Source organism: Cavia porcellus, unplaced genomic scaffold, assembly GCF_034190915.1.
Source record: "Cavia porcellus strain 051 isolate PalLab524CR breed Dunkin Hartley unplaced genomic scaffold, mCavPor4.1 scaffold_24, whole genome shotgun sequence".
Lineage (NCBI taxonomy): Eukaryota > Metazoa > Chordata > Mammalia > Rodentia > Caviidae > Cavia > Cavia porcellus.
The window spans coordinates 20,559,740-20,581,758 of NW_026947507.1; the positions used below are offsets into that span (position 1 = coordinate 20,559,740).

The following is a 22,019-nucleotide window of genomic DNA, read 5'->3' on the forward strand; positions in this document are numbered from 1 at the left end:
TAATGATGATGATGATGATGATGATGATGATGATGCTGATGATGATTTGTGGTGCTGGGACTGAACCTAGAGCTTCCCCCTAGGTAATACTCCTAGCCTATTTTTAAATTTATTTATTTTTATTATTTTGAGACATGATCTCACTGAGTTGCCAAAGCTGAATTTGAACTTGTGATTTTGTTGCCTGAGTCTCCCAGAGTATTGGGATTATAGGAATGTGCCATCATCACACTGGCTGAATTGTTATTATTAATGTTACTAACAATATTACTATGTTACTGGGTAAGGCATGCATCCATAGTTTAACTTTATGTGTAATATTTCAAGATTCCAGAAAAAGGAAAGGACAGAGTCTCAGCTATAATTCTTCCTTTATCCCATTGACTGTGTTTATATACTTACATTAATCATGTGTAGTGTTTATAGTTCTTAGTTATAAAAGATTTGGCAAACTAATCAGAATTTTGGAGTTTAAGTTTTCTAAAATCAAACAGCATTTTGAAGATGAAGTATGATGTGATTTAGGGGCCAGGGATTTAGCTCAGCAGCATAAGCGCCTGTCTGGCAAGCACATAGTTGTGAGTTTGATCCCTGGTTTAAATAAAAAAAAAAAAAAAAAAAAAAAAGTTGTGGTTTAGTTTGAACTGCTCTCACAGAATGCTTGATACTGTGTGCTGGGTGGATTAAACATCAAGTGTTTATTTATGATAATTAGATGGTGGGAGTCCAAGGTCAAGGTGCTAACATTACTAACCTCTTGGTAAGGGCCCTTGATCTGTCCCAGATATGGTCATTTTATTCTATCCTCAAGTGACAGAAAGAAAATCCATTCTTTTCATGTCTTTTCTTACGGAAAACTAATTCTGTGCATACAAGTTATACCGTCATGACTTAATTATCAAGAGCTAAATACCTAATAGCATCACATTAGAGATTAGAATTCCACCTTATGAATTTTGAGGTGAAACATTCAAGTCTATGAGATGAAGATTCCATATTTGAGTTGGATCACAAAGGTCTCTTATTGTTGGACTTCATATGCTGCATATAATATCCTCAAGTGTTTCTACAATTACTAACATGGGAAGGGACTGGAAAGTCAACATATCTTAATGTACGGTGCTATGTTGGCAGAGCAATTGCAGTGAGAAAGAGTAGAACTTGGATTTTGTTTTCGTTCATATATCAATGTACCCATGTATTCAGTAATTACCTAAGTATGTACCTCTCCCAGGAATTTGCTAAAAATCTAGAGTATGAAGGGAATCCTGAGTAAAGTTTTCATTTTTTTCTTTACAAAAGGGCTGGGGAATTTGAAAAATTACTCAGATCTCAGTTTTAATATTGATCGTTAAAACAGTAAGTGCCTTTGGTTGTCATTTATATCATAATTCAGTTAATGTCTGATTACATTGCTATCATATAATAATGCCTGCTGTACTAGCCATTCATTTGGAGAAACAAATGTGGTAATGGTTATAAAAAATGATTGTGGAACATATGTTATAGCACAAATATTATCAAGGATGATTTGAAAATGCATAAAGTGTTTCTGAAGGGCCTTTTGTAATTGTTCATTCTGAACATATTATTTTTGAGTTCTTGAAACTTTTGCAGCAAGTGGCCTTATTTTTAAATGACTTTCTTCAGTAGAAGTTTTCCCTCTAGTGGTTGCTGTGGAAATCACATGAAAGTTCAAATGAAAAAACAAAACAAAACAGAAAAACGAATAACCTGGAATTTTGAGAAGCTGTTAGCTAGTTTTCTTCAAAAAAAAAAAAAAAAAAAAAAAAAATCCAAAGGAGACAATAGTCAAACCAGAATGGGCATCTTTGTGAATCTTATTGCCTTCAAAGTAGTTGCCTATATTTGGATTTTAAAATTATATGAACTCCCTCAGATTTTGAAAATTGGAGCATTCTTTGCTCCTTTTATGATATATGGCTTGCAAAAGAGAAAATGGTTAAGGCAGCAAAGGCTTGGGACAGGCAGTAAAAAGCTGCATAGTCCCCATTTCGTTATGCACACAGAGCACTTTCAAATACAAGTTCTTATTTGATTTTTTTCTTTACTGATCTGACTTTCAATATAGCAGAGATCTCTTGTAAGCATAGCTGGTCTTTCTTCAAGGACCCTGTACAGAAAGCACTCCCAAAGACAGAACACTGTAATTTGCTGAGAAGTTAGCTACACTTGAAGCCCTAGTATGACCTCCCCGGCGCCCTGCTCTCTGTCCCCTGATCCCTCTGCAGCCTTTCCGTGGCTTGGTCTTCCCTTCCTTACAGTGCTCTGCATGCTGCCATCCATAGCACCCCCTCTTCTCTCTTCCCTGCTCTTGGCACCTTTGCTCTGGCATCACAGCTGGCTTAAATGGACTACCTCCCTAAAAGCCTAGTGTACCTCAAAACTTCTTCCCTGAACTACCTACCAAAGCAGCTTTTCGACGGTTAATATTCACCGTAACATGCATATATTTGTTCCAAACTCTTCTCACAATCTAAATTATCATGCTGCTTGCTTATTTATGTATTTAGCTAATGTAATCTGTATCTCTCACAAGAATGGAAGCTTCGTGAGACAGATTTGGACCTCTGGTTCACAATCACATCCTGAAACCAAAGCAGGGCTTCCTACAAGGGCTGTGCTTGATGTTGCTTGACACAAGGAATAAATGGTTGGAAAATAATGGGAACGCAAGTATTGTGGAATACCAAATAGATTTTGATACCCTATTTTAGTTGAGATTGTTTTAATCTTAGGAATAATGAGCTTTATGGGGTGGGAATTTAGCTCTGTGGCTCAAGCGCTTGCCTGATGTGAGGTTGTGAGTTTGATCCCCAGTACCTCCTCCTCCCTAAAAATAAAGGAAAACAGAGAAAAAGAAAAATGAGTTTTATATTAATTAACCTTATAGCTAATACATATTCAGTTAAGATTTTTAAAAATGTTGCAATTCTTTATACAGAAGCTTTAGTATAGAATCACTAAATTTAAACATAGGTAGATAGGAAATTCTTGTTTATACTAAATAAGAACATGGTGTTTTTGTCATTTTTAATACATTTAATTATATTCATCAGCTTTTTTAGTGATATATTCAATTTCTTATATCTGCACAATAAGATACTCCATAAAGTGAAGTACTTTTTTTCTGAAAGTGTTCCATCTTGTTCTGTGTTTCATACAGAGATAATTGCTGTTCACATTCACATACTTGGCTTTGTTAGCCTTTTCTTGTTTCAAAAAATGATCAGTAAACAAAAAATAACCTCTTTTCAAAACACTTCTCAATTATAGCTTCAATTAGTTTTGATTGATGTTCTTGTTTGACATGGCTTTAATTATTTTCAATATTGTTTCATGTTCTTGAGGTATATATATATATATGTATATGTACATAAAGCCTCAAAGTGTCTGAAATGATGGCTGCTATATTTATGTCTCCTGAGGGCTACAGTGCTGGAAGCCTATGTAGCACATTATTAAGAAATGTATTGCAACTGGTTGCCTTTCTAACCATGTTTGTTGCCTGTTAATGTGCACTTGTTGCCTCATGCAACTAAGAGACAGGTGTTTTTGTTGAAATATGTGGCAAAAAGGCTGACTGCAAAAACTGTGAATTTCCTACTTGGTCTTCTGCTGTCACTTTCTTCATGCAGCCCAATAAAAACAAGGGAGACATGCATATATTATAATAGCATTTCCCTGGTAGTATTTTTAAGAGCTGTGTATTCTCTAAATGGTGGCACAGTTGCAGTAAGTTATGGCTAATACTCAGTGTGTATGTTAGAGGAATAATATATTTTTAACTCATTGTAAATGAAAGGAATTGGAAGAGAATTTGGTATGTGTTATATAGATAGTTCTGTTTATTACAAAGACTTTCAAGATGAATAGATGAAAAACAGCTCATCATTGACTTATTCAGGCTCTGTCTTTTTCATTCTTTTATCCTCTTCTTGTTACCATAGTTACTGGTTTAATCATGATGCACAGAACCATTTCTAATTACAGTATATGCCAGTACAAAAATTAATTCTTTGCATATCTTAGGCCACAAACAGCTTGTAGCTTGCTTTTTGGCATTTTGTTACTGCATATTCTGAAAAAGACATTTGCACATAATTTTAAATTTGTTGTTATCTGCTATTTGTTTGTAAAATGAAAATGTCTCGGAAGTGGGTTGATGTTAAGATAACCAATATATATTTTTGATTTGAAAGTTTATTACAAATGAGACATCATTAACATTTGCTTGATAAGTTAATAACAATATACATTTCATTATCTTTCACTGTCAGAAAACAATACTAACTGGTTGTTCGTCATTTAGAAACCAAAATTACCAAATTTCTGGGACTAAGTATTTGAACCAGAAACCAGTATTTGAGCACTTATATTTTCCCCACTTGGGGCTATTTAGATCAAAATTCCTTTTGCTGAAATTTTCAGATTCTGTAGATCATCTAGTATAATTTGATATTTTAAAATGTATTTTAAATTCTTATTAGGCATAATAGGTAATTTCTACATGTATGAAGTGAGATGGAGAACCAGCTAGAGTTAAATCTGATGTCTTACCTTAGTTGTAGTAATACTAATTATAAAAATATATATATATATATATAGTAATGGCCCTATAATTCCATTTGTGCTTATGGGAAAACCCATGATTGCCAAATCTGCTAGTCTGCTTGTTAAGACTTAAGTAGATAAATGTAAAATAAGAACAAGAAATATTTCCTGCTACAAAACCAAGACTTTTTCTTCTTGCTTCTCTTTAAAAACCATCATACTCTAGTTCTAGTCTTAAGTTGTATATTCACTCTCAAGGAGTTTATTCCAAAATACATTTTATCTTCCAGTTGAATCTTACTGTGACTTTGTCCATCTGATTGACTTTATTACACTTAATGGACAAATAGAATGAGTATGTTGTTAATTGAAGGGTCTTTAAAATTACTGAACTATATTGGCATTTAAGTTGATAAAAAGTGGACTCTGTAATTGGGGAAAATGCATTTGTTGGCGTTTTCATTTGATATTTTTAACTTGCCTGGATGCAAATGAATATCAGCCAGGAAAACATAATTCTATTAAATGTAATTGAATTGATTTAAGAAAGTTAAAAATCTCTTAATCTGGGCAACAGATTTTATACCAAGAGGAACACAGACTATTAAATCATTCACAATTTTAAATGTTCTAGAACGGAAATTGTAGACATGAAGATTGCTACATGAATTTGTCTATTTGATCCCCCTCAGGGTTTTGGGATTATAATTGTTCGACCAATACAGGATCTGCCTCAGCATTCTTCTAGCTCTAATCCAGCTCCAGTCCAGAGATGTGGTAGATGGAATTTAGATTCTGTGCAGTATCTTTAGTTGTCAATTGTAAACAAGGTAGACATTCCTAGGTACAAGCATTTTTCAAAGCCATTTTAGTTATTTAATGAATTATTGAGTTTATTTTAAAAAAAACATTGTGGGTAAGTATAAGATATAATAAGGTAAAGCTCAAACTGTGTTATCCATTCACTTGAGATTATATCTATGTAAATAATTAATAATTTTAAAATTAAATAAGTTAATTAAAGTTTCCAAAATTGCCAAACCAATTTCATTATTGATTTCACCTTTTGCTTTAAGTAGCATTTTTAGATTTAGGTGCAATTTTTGTTGTTCAAAAGGATTATTCATTTAACCTAGCTTGGCTCTCAACCTAGTGGTTTTGTATTACCCTTTTCTTAATAGCTAGATTTCATTTTTTAGAGTTTAATTTACATGAAATTTAAATTCAAAATTTCAAATGAAGCTTGCTGAAATAATCAAGTAAACTTTTAAAATCGCATGTGATATCCCCCTTGCAATCCTCTGGTATTTGCAGGTTTCTGTTTACTAACTGACTTGAAAGCCATAGGTGATGCCCATCAGAGTAGCAGGCTTATTTACATATGTTAGTATATTGTATATTATCATGATATTAATTGAATTACACTACATAAGTAGTTTTCATGTATTACTAGACATTTATATTTATTTTCTGTGATTTTTCTATTTGTATGCTTTCAGTACTTATCCTTTACCGTTCTTGCTTTTAGTTATTTTTAGGACTTCACATATATTATAGACATCAATATTTTCTCTAATGTAATTTAGGATGTGCTTCTCCTAATGGTGTGCTTATTTTTGAAGTTCACAGTATCTTTATATTTAAAATGTTTGTCTTTATTATTTGAATCTTTTTCATATATTGTTTTTTGTTCTATATCTTTTTGGATTATGCTTCCACATTTATTATATAAAATATGATTCATAACTTCTAGGTTTCTTTAATATGATTTTGAGATTACTAATTAATTAATAAAGTAATTAATAATTACACTATTAATTATTAAAATATCCATTGAGAGTCTGCTGCCTGCTACATTTGTGTCACATGCAGGAGCAAACTCTAAATGAGCCTTTCTCTCAGGGGCGCTGTGCTCTACTAGGTTAAGGACTCTGATCAGATTAGCACTTTTATCAAAGTAACTAAAAGTTAGGTACAAGGAAGGAGAAGTATGCATCAAATGTATATTTATTGGTTGGGGAATTGAAATATAGAATTATCTCCAACTACTTAACAATATTGCTTTTCTATTTATTGCAAGTTTTGCATTATTTTTAAAAAACATTGTAATGAATCAGAATGTTTCCACTGAGTATTGAATTTAGAGCCTTTGAACTCAGCTACATTCTCAGTCCAGTGTTAAATTTTTATTTTTATTTTTTTTTAATTTTGAGACAAGGTCTTGCTAGATTACTAAATTATCCAGCTTGAGGCTCCGTCCTTTCATCCTCCTGCCTCAGCTTCCTGTAGTGCTAGGATTTCAGAAGTGTGCCACAATGTCCATTTCATTGAATTTCTTTTGAATATTATTAATTTGGTGAATGTAGCACACTTATTGTTGAAGACAAGTTTTCAAATACTAATTATATTTTTAAAACCATAAAATTTAAAAATTTTTACTGGGTGTGAGTTATTGAATTCAGGTACATTGTATTATCTTTATTTACTCATGCTTTATTCTTTGTTAAACATGTTTTTCCTCATAAGTTATAAAGAAATGTATGAGTATATATATGTAGATACATGTAAATATACACATTTGTTTTTAGAATGTTCATATTGAAACATAGATTTCTAAAATTCTGATTGCTCTCAGCCTATATGTTTGTTCTGGCTATAGTTTTAATGTTTTAGGAGTGTTAACACAAAAAGCAGAGAGTGCTCAGCCCTATGGATAGCAACTTCTTTTTTCTATATTAAGGATTTGCATATTTGACTGCCTCAAATTACCTTGGTTAGTATCCTTTTTTTTCTTCAATATCCACCCAGCAATGAATGAGAATGCCTTGAGTGGGGTGATAAATAGCCTTGGAGAGGCAGCTCTAAGCGACATGCACTCAGAGGATCAGAGGTGGAGAGATGCAGAGGTCGTTTGAATTACTGACCACTTTCTGAAGAGCGGATTGTGCTACAGGAACTAACAGGAAAAACGCAACACTATATCCTGACCAAGATGGCTGTCCATTGCTAAGCAGAAGGATAATTTAGTTCCAGTAGCCTCTTCATTAAAATAGTAAAAAATAATACAATTGGAATTAAGTGGGTCCAAGAGATTATGCTTTAATATCTTTTGTGGAATTTCATGTTTGGTTATGATCTTTGAAATGAGATGAAGGTTTGAGTACTAATTTGATTTTAGATTATTATTTTAAGGATATACAAAGGCTTAGCTAATTTTAGGTTATAGTTTCAAAAGTGGGGCTACACATTAAGGCTAACATGCTCAGTAGGAAGCAGTTTGTGACACAATTTGTCATTGTGTCTGGAGACAAATGTTAGCATCAGAATTGTAAATGGAAGGAAAATAAATTAAATGAGATAGCTTTATTGCCCTGCTGTTGTGTGAAAGATGATTTTATATTCATTTTTATTGAGGCAGTTAATTTTTAAAAACTCATAAACTTTAAAACTTAGAACAGAACACTCTGCATGCCCTTGAACTACATACATTTTAGTGCTTAATTTTTTAAAAATGATGTTTCTGACATTTACTGTAAAGAATACAGTTTATGTAATTTCTCCTACATCTGATTTAAGTGATATTTTAGTGTTCTAATCATCGCAATTTCAAATTAACAATTTAACTGGAAGAGTTGGTTTTTAATTAAGAAAAATCATTTATTTGCTAAAAGAGGTGGTACGCATCTGTAATCCCAGTGCTTGAGAGGCTGAGGCAGGATACCAAGTTTGAAGCCAGTCTGGAGTATATAGCAAGATCTTTAAAAAGCAGAAAAGCAAAAACAAAAACAAAAACCAAAATCTGATTTCTCCAGTGCTTTGAAGAATTCTGTTGGTATTTTGATTGGGATTGCCACATATATAATCGATTTGCAAAATATGATACATATGTCAGTTTTAATATGTATAGGATATATTATGTATATATGATAAATATGAGAATTTTGATCTGATTGGTTGCTGCCTATAAAAGAATAGGGGGTGCATTTCCATTTATTGATGTCCTTTTCAATGCCCCTTTTCCAACAGACAGAGGACTGATAGTTACTATATTGAAAGAAGTTGAAAAAATGAGATCACTCGGGGCCGGGGATTTAGCTCAGCAGCATAAGCTCCTGCTTGGCAAGTGCAAGGTCATGAATTCAATCCCCAGTACAAAAAAAAAAAAAAAAAATTAGATCACTCAGATTAAAATTTCAAAAAAATGAATAAACACTTATCTGAAGAATTACAAATGGCCAATAAATACATGCAAAATATTCAGTCTTTTTGGGCATTGGAAGTAGAAATTAAAACAACTATGAGGTTCTGACTCCAGGAAGTATGAATATCATTAAGAAATTAAAGAATAACAAATGTAGGAGACATTATTAAAAAAGAAACTCTTCTGCAATGTTGAGGAGAATATAAACTAGTACAACTACTATGGATGTCAGTATCATCCTCAGAGTTAAAGACTTTTTATAGTGATATGTGGCTGTCCATGATTATAGCATCACAAATTCATAATAGCTAAGTCTTGGAAGTGGCCTGTATATCCTTCAACAGATGAATGGACAAAAAATGTAGTTTTTGTACACAGTGAAGTATTACACTGGTATAAAGCATAGGACCTTGAGACCATAATGTTAAGTGAAATAAAGCAGGCACACAGCTTAAGTAATGCATGATTTCTCTTAAACAAGAATATCAAAAATATAAATAAAAAAGCTAAAAAAGCAAAATAAAAGGTAGATAATAGGAAACAAGAAAGCAGTTATTTTGCATTAGAGGAGGATCAAGAGATAGAAGAAGAATTGGGTGAGGCTGTGAAAGTAAAATGAATCAAGATATTTTACGTATACATCCTAACTCCTTGTAATGAATGTTAGCATTATATGTTGCAAACGTGTACTAGTAAAAATTATCAAGAAAAAATGTCCATTTACTTGATAGATAGTCAAAGTGTGATATATCTGTGCTTTCTTAGATTCATATGTATAATCCCTTTCTTCTTAGGTTAACTATTAAAATTTAGGTAATTTTTGCATTACAAAAAGAGTTTGTGCTATAAAATTAACATCTGTAGTAGTTGCTTTGTGGAGGAAACCTTTACAATCAAATGCATCTATTTTGAGTGTAGAGGTCAGTGAAATTTGGCAAATGTAAATTCTAAGTAATCATTATCATCTTTGAAATCATCCCCCTCTGATAGTCACACAGCCGCCATCTCACTCTAGGCCACCTATAATTGCTTTCCCAGTGTAGGGTTAGTCTGCCAAAGTGGTATGATGGATGTAACTCTTTTTTTTGGTCTTTTTCATTTTTATCGGTACTGGGGATCGAACTCACGTCCGCCTGCTTGCAAGGCAGGTGCTTATGCGCTGAGCTAAACCCCTAGCCCCGATAGATGTAACTCTTTATGTCTGGTTACTTCCACTAGCATAAAGTTTATACAATTCATATACATTACTCTGCTTTAATAGCTGATTTATGTATACCGCCAATTAATATCTGTGTGACAATTGTTTTTTTTTTTTTTTTTTTTTTTTTTTTCATTTTGGGGTAATAAAGTTTCTAAAAACATTATATGCAAGTCTTTGAGTATAGATACATTTTCATTTCTATTAACTATCTAAAAGTGTAATTGTGGGATCCTATGGGAAACTTACGTATATCTGTATAAGAAACTTCCAGATTCTTTCCAAAATTGTACAGTTTTACATTTCTGCCAGCCATGTATTAAGTCTTAGTGTTATTCCATCTCTTCACTGATTTATTGTTAATTTTAGTCTAATGACTAAAATATTCTAATTTTAGTCATTTCAGCGGGTGAATGATATTTCCTTATGATTTCAGTTTGCATTTCTCTGAAGATTAGAATGGTTTGTCTTTTCATTGGTTTGTCTTATTGATCATACACATATATTATTTTCAAACTGTTGATTTTTAGTTAAATGGATATTTTAATAGAATTGTTGATTTTGTTGTGATTAGTATTTGTGTGGTATATATTTTCTGCTTTTTTATTTTTTACTTATTTTATTTTATAGAGAGCATATAATTAAGGGTTATAGTTTTTGTGTAATCCAACAATCATTTATTTGTTCGACAATGTACGATACTGTAATTAATAGTATAAATGAGTCTCAGTATACCCTCTTACTTATTTTCTGTATGTCTCTATGTTCATTATTTACTTTTTTCTGACATTTTGAGTTTAATTGAACATTTTTACTATCTCCTTACTATTTTTCATTTTCATCTTTTTAGCAGTTTTTTAGGGTATACAATGTATTCTTTAGTTATTGCAGTTTACTTTCATATAATATTATTTAACTTCATGTATAAAATAAGATCCTTAAAGCAATGATCTTCTATTTTGCCTTCTTTCCTTTGTGGTATCATCACCACACATTTTACTTTTTATATTTAATAAATTTAAGATAATTTGCTATTGTGCTTTAAAGAGAAAATTAAAGATCTTCTTATCGTGGGCAAGTGGCACTGGCTTGTAATCCCATTTCTTTGGGAAGTTGATGCTGGAGGATCAGAAGTTTGAGGTCAGCCTGGTCAGCTTAATGAGACAGTGCTTCAAATAAAAGTTAAAAATTAAAAAGTGTTGGGAGTGCATCCTAGTGGTAGAACGCCCTGGGAACTCTCCTTAGCACCTCATAAAAATTACAGACTGGGTAATCGATTAATTTCATAATTGACTATTTTTATAGTTCTGAAAGGAATTCCAAAATCCATGTGTCTTCAGGCTCAGCGACTGACGAGGGCTGTTAGGAAGTAACTGACTCGACTCTACATCCTTGGGAGGGGAGGAGCAATGTGTTCTCACTTGGTGGGCAGCCAGAGCGCAAGAGGACCGAAGGCTGTGCTAAGCATTTCTGTTTTTTAAACAAGGACCTTAGTTCCACTCATGAGGGAGTCTGTATGACCTAAAGACTAATAAAAGGCCCCACTTTTTAATACTATCACACTGACAACATCGGAATTTGGGGAGGGGTTCATTCAGACCATTTTGTATTGTTATTGTTTACATTAAAAAATGTCTCCTTAAAACTTTATGGGTTCAGAACTGGGGTTTTTGCAAGGTGATGGATCATGGGAGAAGTAACCCATCGGTGAGTTCATGCTGAATGTGCTGTTAGAAGTGGGACCTGGTTAGAGGTGGGTCAGTGGGGTGTGAACTGGAAGGCTATAGCTTATCCTCAGTTCCTCCGTTTTTTCTCTTTCTTGTCTACTGTGGGTTGAACAGCTGTCCTTCACCGCACACTTTCTCTATGTTGGAAAAGGTGACCATGTACTGACTGAATCCTCTCAAAACATGAACTTTGCAAACTCTTACCCAAAAGCTGGGTATTTTGTTCCAGTGACAGAAAAGCAGTACATACATGTATTTACATATTTATCATTTCTAGCCCTCTTCTTTCTTTATGTACACTTGAGTTCTATCTAGTGTCATTTTCTTTTCACAAAAAAATTTAATATTTTTGTACTGTAAATCTACTAGAATGGATCCTACAGACTTAGTTACTTGAATAAGTGGTTCACTTTCATTCTTGAAAAAAATATATATATCACCTGGAAATTTGAGGTTCCAGGATTCAATTTGTATAGTTCAACCTTTGACAAGTAAATTATATATTTACTTAATAATTCTCTTTGGTTTAGTTTTCTCATTTATAAAATGCGAAGGATAATAATTACCTCATGGAATGAGTATAGCGGTGAAATGGAATAAATGCTTAGAACTATGCTTATCTCAATGTAAGTGCTCAGTAAATATTCAGTATAATACAGATATTAGTAATAATATTTATCGTAGCAAAAGACCGTGATGATACAATTACTTATTGTTTTCATTGTTTTAAAATTAGATGTGGCTTTTCATCCTAAAACTGGCAGTTTAGGTAAGAAGAGCTAAATACAAATACAGTGTTCAGTAATTTAAATTGTATATATCTCTGTAATTCTTATCTATTTTACTACATAGCTCTTGATTGGACTGTCAGTTATTTAATAATATACTGGCATTATGTAATATAAGAGAAAGAATTTATGTTACGGGAATAACTGTGTTGTCTTGGTCTTTGGTATGTGGGAAGAAAGGAGTGGCCCTTTTATCTGCAGGAAAGGGGCCAGACTTCTTGACAGAAGTCTTCAAATTATTTGAATAGCTTTCATTTTTAAAAATTCAAAGGGATTAAAATGAAATTCAACTTTTAATACTTAAAAGAACTTCACGCAATAAAAAAAGATTCTTGTAAAATTAAATTCACAGTTGAGAATAGTTATCTAAATTTAGTTTGCAAAGTGCATAAAATATGTTGTATAATATCCAAAATGCTCTTTTCCTAGATGAGCTCTTGTTGAAATTCTTAAAAAAAAAAAAAAAAAACAAAACAGGAGAAAAGTTTGTAGTAGTTCTTCTTTTCTTTTTTTAGAGTTCAGGTTTATATTTTGCTTTTTGTTGTTTCTTTGGTCTAGGTTAAAAAGTTCTCTTTTTAAGAAGGTAATTTACATAGATTTTAATCTTCAAGATGAACAAAATTCTCTAGGTTCTTTTTTTTTGAAACGTCTGATGCTCTTTTCAAACTCTAGCAAAAAAAGACACATTTTTTAACAGAGTATTTCACCATTAACAAAAGAAGAGCAATTGAGAATGACTTAATGTTGTCTCTGTGCTTCATGACTGTGACATTATTCATCTCTTCAGCTCAAACAGCATGTCAAAAGAAAACAACTGCTGATGGTTGTTTGTGCTGAAAATAGAAAGCACCAGAGAAAAAGAACTCAGGATCAAATAGTTTTAGCATTCAGCCATAGGGGAATGCATAGGCTCCTTGAGAATGACTATGACAGAGGACCAGCGCTTGACTTCAAAATGTACTTTGTCTCCATTTCTCCCAAGTCAGGTGCAAAGCCATGGCATATAGAGGAAATCGCACTATCACTGTGTAACATTTCCATCATATGTTTTTTCTGTATGTTTCTACTTCTTAAGAATTTTAGATATTCTGTTTTATAATTGTATTTGTGCTTTACTAAAAATACATTTGTTTAACCTCTTGCCCTGACAACAGGAATATATTTTTCAGAGAATAATGACAGAATAGGAGCCTATTAGAACAGTTTCAGTGCTTCCTGAGAACTCCTGCCTTACTGAATAATGAATTAATAAGGTTTTATTTTTGAGATTTGGCTTTCAAAATATTTTGATTGGAATAGGTGACTTTATGACTATAAAGATATTCATTTTTGTTTATGAAAGTGTCTTTGATACAGAAAAAGAATAGTGTACTAAAATTAAAGCCTGCTGTTTTGTTCCATGTCAGAGGGCTGTCATCTTAAATTTCACCAGTATTTCTGGAAAGGCTGTAGCTTTTAAAAATTTTGTTTATTTGACTTACCTAGCCATTGTTCTGAAAATATTAAGTATTAATATAGGTTCATTTATTTCATTTAAGCCTTAAATTCATAGCTTGAAGTAGGTGTACCCACATCTTCCTTTGGCATAGATTACTTAATAATATTAAATGTACCTGGAACATGTACATGGTAGAAATATACATAAAATATACTTTTCTAAAACCTCATCCATGCAAGTTAATTAAGAATATGATCAATTAATAATTTTATTTTTCCATTACAGCTTATTTATTTTAGTTCTGAGAGTTGGATACTAAATAGAAATTCCTGAGATAACCTGAATTCTTGCACTGTAAAAACAAGTATATTAAGATGAGATAAATCAGAGTCCAATGCTTATTTGTATTATCTCTCTTGCACATGATAATTTGAGTGGGGAAATGAAATAAGCAATGTTTTCATGGCTATGTTTCAGGTCCTGCACTGCCCACCACATACCAACCAGGCCCACTACAGCTCCCACTCGCTTGGGCAGTAAATGCTTTCTTTCCCAAATGACTCCCAAATACAGTCTTCTTTTGTGCCAAGCATTTCTGGATGACTTTTTAATTGTAATGTTTAAAGTTTGGATAGAGGAAATGGTAGTAAAAGCAGGGAGTAATGCCAAATCCTTTTAAACTTGTATTGCTTGTGCTGAAATCATATGCTATGAAACCACACATGAACTCACAAAGTAAAAAAGGCCGAATAGTTTTCCCAGTTAAACATTTATGCCACCTGAGCAGGATTTCACCAATAGTTTTAGAATAACACCTGGTAATAGTTCATTTTATTTATTCTAACTTTTTATTCCAAGTCCCCGTGGAGTTAATGAGTAGGTTTATATTATTAAAAGGCATTTTTAAACATCTTTACACTATGTCAGTTTTCCTAAACCTTTAGGATTCAGAAATAAAGAGTATGTTCAAGTCAAGATATTCATTTTACAAAGTACAAAGAAAAAGTAAGGGACTTTTCTGTTTTCTGATTCCATTTTTCCTCTAAAACCCACAGTAATTTTATATTCCCCTAAGAAGGAAGACAGTCATTTCCTAAACAATGAACTCTCCACTTCCGAAACCAGTTAATAATGGCAAGTATTTTTAGTATTTAGGAACAGTCCAGTTAAAAAAAAAAAAAAAAAAAAAAAGATCCTTTGTCACAATATTAGTTTAGACTTTTATTCTTAATCAGAACTAACTGAAGAAAGCATCCAACTCAGGTATTGAAGAAGGAGAGGGATAGGTGTCAGGAGACCTCAGCCCATTGAGACACTGCCTGACATAAAGCACATTTGCAGTCTCTTTAGAGACTAATACATCTCTTGCTAAATGCTATCATCTGTATTTGACATGTACCATCTTATTGTGGACTTTTGTTTAGAGTGAGAGCCACATTCCTTGCCTGTATTGACCAGTGTGGTGTTTTCACAAATGACTAGACATTTAATAGAAAGAAACATCCCCTCAAAGCCATATGCTCAGGAAAGAAGCTATGCGTTTCTTGTTGGTCTCCAAGCTTTATTGTTTATAGACACTCTCAGCCCTTTACTCCTACTTCTGGGAGGTAGGGAGTGGTGAACTGTGAAGAAATAAAGGCAAGAGTGGAAATGCAGAAACCTGAGGTCAGGCAGAGCCCTCCCTCTTAGTTGGAGAAAAAAACTGTCCAATGACTGCAGCATGTTTATTTATGCAAGCTGATGCCAGGTGAAACCCCTCTGACTAACAACTTGTTCACCTAGCTTGCCTCAGGCACTTCTTGTTTTTCTGGGCTGGAACAGCTTGTTCAACTGGCTCACCTTGGGCCCTCCATGTTCTCAGGACTGACCTTCCTGTGACCCCACACATGTGACTGATCTTCAGCTTTAGTTACTGCCCACATCTCCCACTTTGTTGTTTCATAGCTGCAAGTGATGACTGGTCAGTTGGAGATGGAGGAGCTGTGTGTGGAGCACTCTGCAGAAGAACTTCTTCTTGAACCCTTTCCTTTCCAAGTGAGCTTACTAAGTTAGGCTAAAATTAAAAGATTTTAGGTCCCTTCATTCAGCAATTTAACCTTAAATAGCATATAAACCTGTAAAAACAGTCAGTTACCAGTGTAGTTGGAAATTGTCAGAAAGGATTAGTGATGAGGTTCTTTTATAGCTAGCATATTACCATGGCATTGATTCATACATCTCGTGGTTATACTTTTCTGTTGGGTGTTCAAGACCAAGTTAAAGTGGGACATGTTGATTTTTTGCTATCTTTCAAGGCCAGTTAAATCTCCTCAGTATTTACCTTGGAGCCATATATAGTCTCTCTCAGTTCTCCTATCAATATTAGCTGTCTGTATGAGGCATGGCCATTGCTTCACTAAGTTATTTTCTGTGAAACCTTAAGAAACTCTCCTCCAGCACACAATGCACCATTAGTCTCCATCCCCTGTGATTCAGCAGTGTCCTTGGTCACAAGATTGGGGACTCACCGAGTTATAGAATGTGGCAGCATAAGTTATTTTATGTTCTGGGTCCTTGCTGATCTCAGAGGGCCTGGGCCAAAACATTGACTGTCCTCTTAGCCCATCTGTCTTTCTAGTGTCTGGCCTCCAAGCCTCAGTCATTTAATATCCAAAAGAGGTTAATGATATTACATTGTAATGAGAGCAGTGAGCTTGGTATTATAATTTTATCTGAATATCAAACACTTTGGGCCACAAAGATAGAACTGTCATTTTCTCGCAATCATGGATATTCTAGTAGTTGAATTGCTGTAGAATGTTAACAGTTACATAGTTTTACACAGAAAAAAAAAAAAACCCTTGAAATCAAAAACTATACATAATGGCCATACACGGGGGTGGACATGAGAATTATGATGACATTTTTGTAACATTTAAATTCTCCACTTGGTATAGAATAGACTTTTTAGTCAATGTCTCCATCTAGTATGTGGGAAATTTTTACCTAACTTGTTGACCTTTAATGGAGTCTTTGAAGAAATTTGTGACATTGTATGGACTGCTTACTATCTAGGCATCTCTAAGTATAGAGGCACATACATAGCATATATATGACATAAGGTTTTGTTAATGGCAGAGGTTGAATCTGAAAGAAAAAAATCTGTCACTACAAACAATCCCTGTTTTACATTTTGGAAGATCTGAACATCTACATGCATGAATATATTTAATACACTACAAGATTAATAATTGTTATAACTAAATAAAACTTTTTTCTTAATTTAGTTTTGTACCAAGGCATTTTTAAATTAGAAAATCTTATTGTCTCATTTCAAGAAAACCTAACCTTTTGATGATGACAAATGTAAACGTAGCACAATAATATGTTTTTGATAACATTTGTTGGAGTACCTCCCATAAGGCTGTAGAGATCATTGGGGTCTCACAGTAGTGAACAAAAGCTGTAATATGATTTTCCCAGGCAACTGCTCCTTTCTCCCTAATCACTAATTCCCCATTCTTAAAGGGTCCCCATTTAGTTCCCTTAATAATTTCTGATGACCTTTGGGAAAACCAATTTTGACATCGTTTTGATCAGCTGGCAACCTAAGAAGAAGAATTTTTGGCCAAATTTAATTATAATAATTATTTTACCATTTTAAAATTTGTAATTATAAATAGACTAGTCAGAATTTTTTGTAGGTCAATTGGCAGAGATCTCTTACAAGAAGAATGTGGAAGGAACAAAGTCCTTTTTGTATAATCAATGTATATTTTTTGTATTTATTTTGTCTTAAGAATATTGTCATTTTTGTGTTCCTTTCTTCAAGTAGCTTTCAGCTCAGTTGTCTCCATGCACTCTATCACCTACTTAGATCTTTGATTCCCATTTTTTAATTACCATCTCCTGGGTATCTTGGATCAGTTCCTGTAACTGGCCCCAGGTTGGGTTTAGTAGCCCCATTCTTGTCTACCAGCTGTGGCATGGTCCCTGAGGCATTACTGTCACCAGACTGAGGCATAAGCTTCTTGAAAGGTGGAACCAGTTTCTTCTCTGGACCTGGGTCTATGATGCAGCCAGACAGCACATTCTGGGACCCAGATAGGATGTTTAGCATTTTCTAGAAAAATGGAAGCATATCCGTTGCCCTGTGTGAGTACTGGACTGGCTCCCTTCCATTGGCCAGTATGAAGATCTTTCCAAAGGACCCTTACCTTCTCTCCTTTACCTGATTAAATTGTCATTCTGCTTCTGTAGTCCCATCCCTAGTAGGATTTAAAAAGTTGAAGTGAAGTCTATTATGAGGAGTGAATTTTGTGGGGTAGGATCCCTGTGTTTGCTTTTATAGTTGAATTTTCAGCATGTGGTGAGGATATTCAACAATTCCTTGACCCTGAGTGTTATAAGCAATTCCTGTGTAAAAGAACTGTGAAACGTTTTATAAAATGTTTGGAAGGCAGTACTTGTATGAACTGGACCACTGTCAGTTTTAAGTGCTCACCAACATCCAGTGACATGTTTAGCTACTTCACCAATGTAGGTGGAGGCAAAATTAAATCCAGAGGACGTATTCGCTGAAACATGGACCCAGCTAAGAGGGCCAAGCACAGGAATGTGAATGACATCCATTTGCTGGAGATGATTATGGTGTAACCCCAGGGGAATAACCCCAATAGGGAGTGAGGAAAAATGTATTATGCATGAGGAGCATTGATTAACAATTTGTGGAGCCTGTGCCTGGATTGAAAGGAATTATTTGCATCAGGTAGAAGTGTTTTGATGGAAGGTGTCAAGGGAGTTAGAAGCTTCTTGAATGGCATCTGAGGGAGTAATAGTGACAGTAGCCAGCAATCTGTCTATTGTAGCAGTTCTCTAAATCAGGGGCCCTAGAAATTGGGAATGAGAATGTAAATGGCTGATAAAACAGGGGACATGTTTTATCATTCCATGACCAAATGACATTTTGGAGAACATGAAATAAGTGAAAAGGATCTTCTGGGCCAGTGTGTATAGGGGCAGCTTCATTGTGGCTCACCATGCTGCAGACAAGTGCTACCTAAAAAGAGATTATTGGGAGCAGATGAATGATCTTGCAAGGCCCATGTAACAGCCTGTAATTCAGTCTTTTGTGCAGAAGAAAAAACCTGTACCCTGTATTTGTGACGATTAGGCCATTACATAACCTCCCTGCTCGAAGAATACCCATCTGTGAAAACAGAGACACTTCCCTTAATGGCAACCAAGCTTATTTTTGAAGGGGAGACAAAAGATATGGGGGAAGCCAATTGAATTATTTTATTTGGAGGATAATGACAATCAGTAGCACCAGGGAAGGTAGCCAATGTGAATTGACTAGAGCACGAAAATTGCCACAGCCATTGTTGTTGAACAGTTTGAACCATAACTTTGATCTCTACTGTATAAGCAGCATCAGTGGCATCAGACAAAACCTGCTGACCTTTTAAAGTGAGTGCTGCAGTCTAACAGTAGTCCCACTGTTCCTTGGGGCAAAGGTCCACAGACTCCAGTAAGAATGGCTTGGAGACTTATTTCAGCAGTCACTATGAATCTGGAGGAGGGACTGAGGTTCAAGCTTTCACTATTTTTCATAAACATGCTTGGAAATGGAGAGTGGTATTTGGAGGGAATTAGGGAAAGCACCCCTACTATTTGGAAGGACCAGCTCAGGTCCCATTTCCCAGAATAGGTTGGATCTGCATTCATTTTTCCAATGATATCCTCATCTGCATTTGGACAGATAATAGGATTTTTTTTTTTTTTTTTTAAGGAAGGAACAGATAATGGATGTGCTACACCTACAGGTGTGGCAGAGCAATTTTGGGCAAAATGTCCCCTGTACCCACAGCTGAAACAAGTAACCTTGGTCTTTCTCTTTCTTGTAGGCTATCCATTGATAGCTTGAAGGATAAATGTAGCTGTGGCAGCCCCCCTGAACATAAGAGGGACCAATGTCTGCAAATTCAAGTAATTTCAGTTAGCATAGCTTGTTTCTTATTGGCTCATAAAACCTCTTTACACTACTTATTTGCATTTTCAAAGGCCAGCTGTTGAATAGCTAACTTTCCGACCTCTGTTTTATTGACAATCCTCCTACTAGCCTGCAATAAATAGGCTGCAAAATCCTGAAAATGTTCATCAGGACTCTAGCATCAGGACTCTGTTATTTGGAAGTTAGGTAACAGAATGTCTCACTCTTTGAAGGAAGTTCCCTTCAAGTCTGTCTGGCAGTTATTTTAATTTGTTCACATACTTGTATATGAACTCCCTCTTATGTTCACGGGGCTGCCACAGCTACAGCTATCATTCAAGCTATTCATTAATAGCCTACAAGAAAGAGAAAGAACAAAAGCAAATTGATTATTTGGGGCATCAAAGGCACCTTCTCTGGTTAACATTGTCTTTTATAATGGCATGTGAGCAGCATTGTGAGTGGCCAGATTTGCACATAACTCAAAAAATTTCCCTTTCAAAATAAATACTGCCCTAGACTTAAACATGATTTAACTATTCCTTCTTAGTCATTTGGAGCCGTACTCTGTTGTCCTATAAACTCTATCAAACCCAAAGTAAAAGTGGCTCCACTAATCAATTTTCTGCTCAGAGCCTATTTTAAGACAGGGCTCCACGCCAAATCCTCTATAATCATCTCACCAGCCATATAATCATCAAGATATTTATCATTGTTTATGTTGGTCTCCCCCAGGCCTCATGCATTTGCATTGTGCATTTGTGATTGGTTCATTGTCTAGTGCTTGGATTGATGGTGTCAGTGCTACATCCACCTAGGGGTGGAGCCAGCATACAGTGTATTGGCTGGAAGAAGGAGTGTCTCTCTCTCTGGCTGGTTTTTGCCTTGCTGTTTGTAGCTGCCATGAATTGCGGCCCAGCCATGCCACCCTGCCTTGGAGCCAACTGAGTATGGACTGAAACCTCCAAAAACTGTAAGAAATAAACCTTTGGTTTTCCAACTTTGGGCATCATGTATTTTGTCTCAGCGATGAGTAAAAAGTAACTAACACAATATTTTCTGATTTAGATTCACAAAAAAGAGGTGAATATGGGATCAGTGCTAGAGCAACCATTTCTATATACATCTGTTGCTCCATGTTTTACACCTGATGATGGGGTCAATATTGATGATATCAGTGGGATCAATATTGATGATATTAATGCTGCTCTGGGATCAATAGATGGGCATTGATGGGATCAATATGGATGATATCTCTCCCTTTTATGCACACAACTAGAGATGGTCCCTCACCTGCTAAATGATGAGTTTCCTCACATCCTGGGTCCCTGTTTAGGTACCACCTTATTACATCCAGCATAGCTCTTGAGAAACCGTCAGGGGGAGGATCATAAAGAAATGAAAGCAAGAGTGAAAATGCAGAAAATTGAGGTAAGGCAGAGCCTTCTATCATGGTGGAAAAAGAGCTGCCAATGACTGAAGCACATTTATCCATACGCTCACCCATTTGATGTCAGGTGAAACCCCTCCACCTAGCAACTTGTTCACCTCGCTCACCTTGGGCACCTTGGGTTCTCAGGGCTGGAATAGCCTGTCCACCTGGCTCACCTCAGATATCCCTTATCCTTGGGGCTGGCCTTGCTCCAGCCCTGCATGTATGATTGATCTGCCACTTCGCACAGTAAAATAATTTTATTTAGTCATAAGTAAAAAGTGTACACTATAAATCATATGTGCATACACATGTAGATTATAAAAACAACAAAAATGTAAATAATGAAAGTATGAAATGAAATCATGTTTTGATACTCAAGGTCATCACACTGAACTACATTCCCAGGTCTTTATTTTGGGCAGGATCTTACTAATTTACTATGTTGTTGAGGATGGAATAAAACTTTAAAATCCTCCTGCCTCGGCATCTGAGAGTGTTGGGGTTGCAGACATTGTCCATCACATCTGGCTAGTAAATATTATCATAAATATTTTGTAATAATATTTCATAGTAATATAATGTCATTTCATTAACAGCACAGATATCTATTTTCTTACTCAAATACTGTTACTAATAGTTTAACAATAAACTATTAAATAGTTAACTAAATATGCTCATATTTTCAG

General features: G+C 34.6%; 1 protein-coding gene across 4 annotated transcripts in view; it reads left to right on the forward strand.

Moving 5' to 3' along the window:
- Gpm6a (glycoprotein M6A) overlaps window positions 1-22,019 on the forward strand; it is a 293,169-nt gene that overhangs the window by 56,044 nt on the left and 215,106 nt on the right. Inside the window, exon 2 of one of the 4 annotated variants that reach the window (XM_063234735.1) lies at window positions 1-22,019. This exon is cut by the window's right edge and continues 87,258 nt beyond it. The exons of the other annotated variants lie outside the window; for them this stretch is intronic. The gene's annotated coding sequence lies outside the window, so the exon portion shown is untranslated. 4 annotated transcript variants of the gene reach the window in all.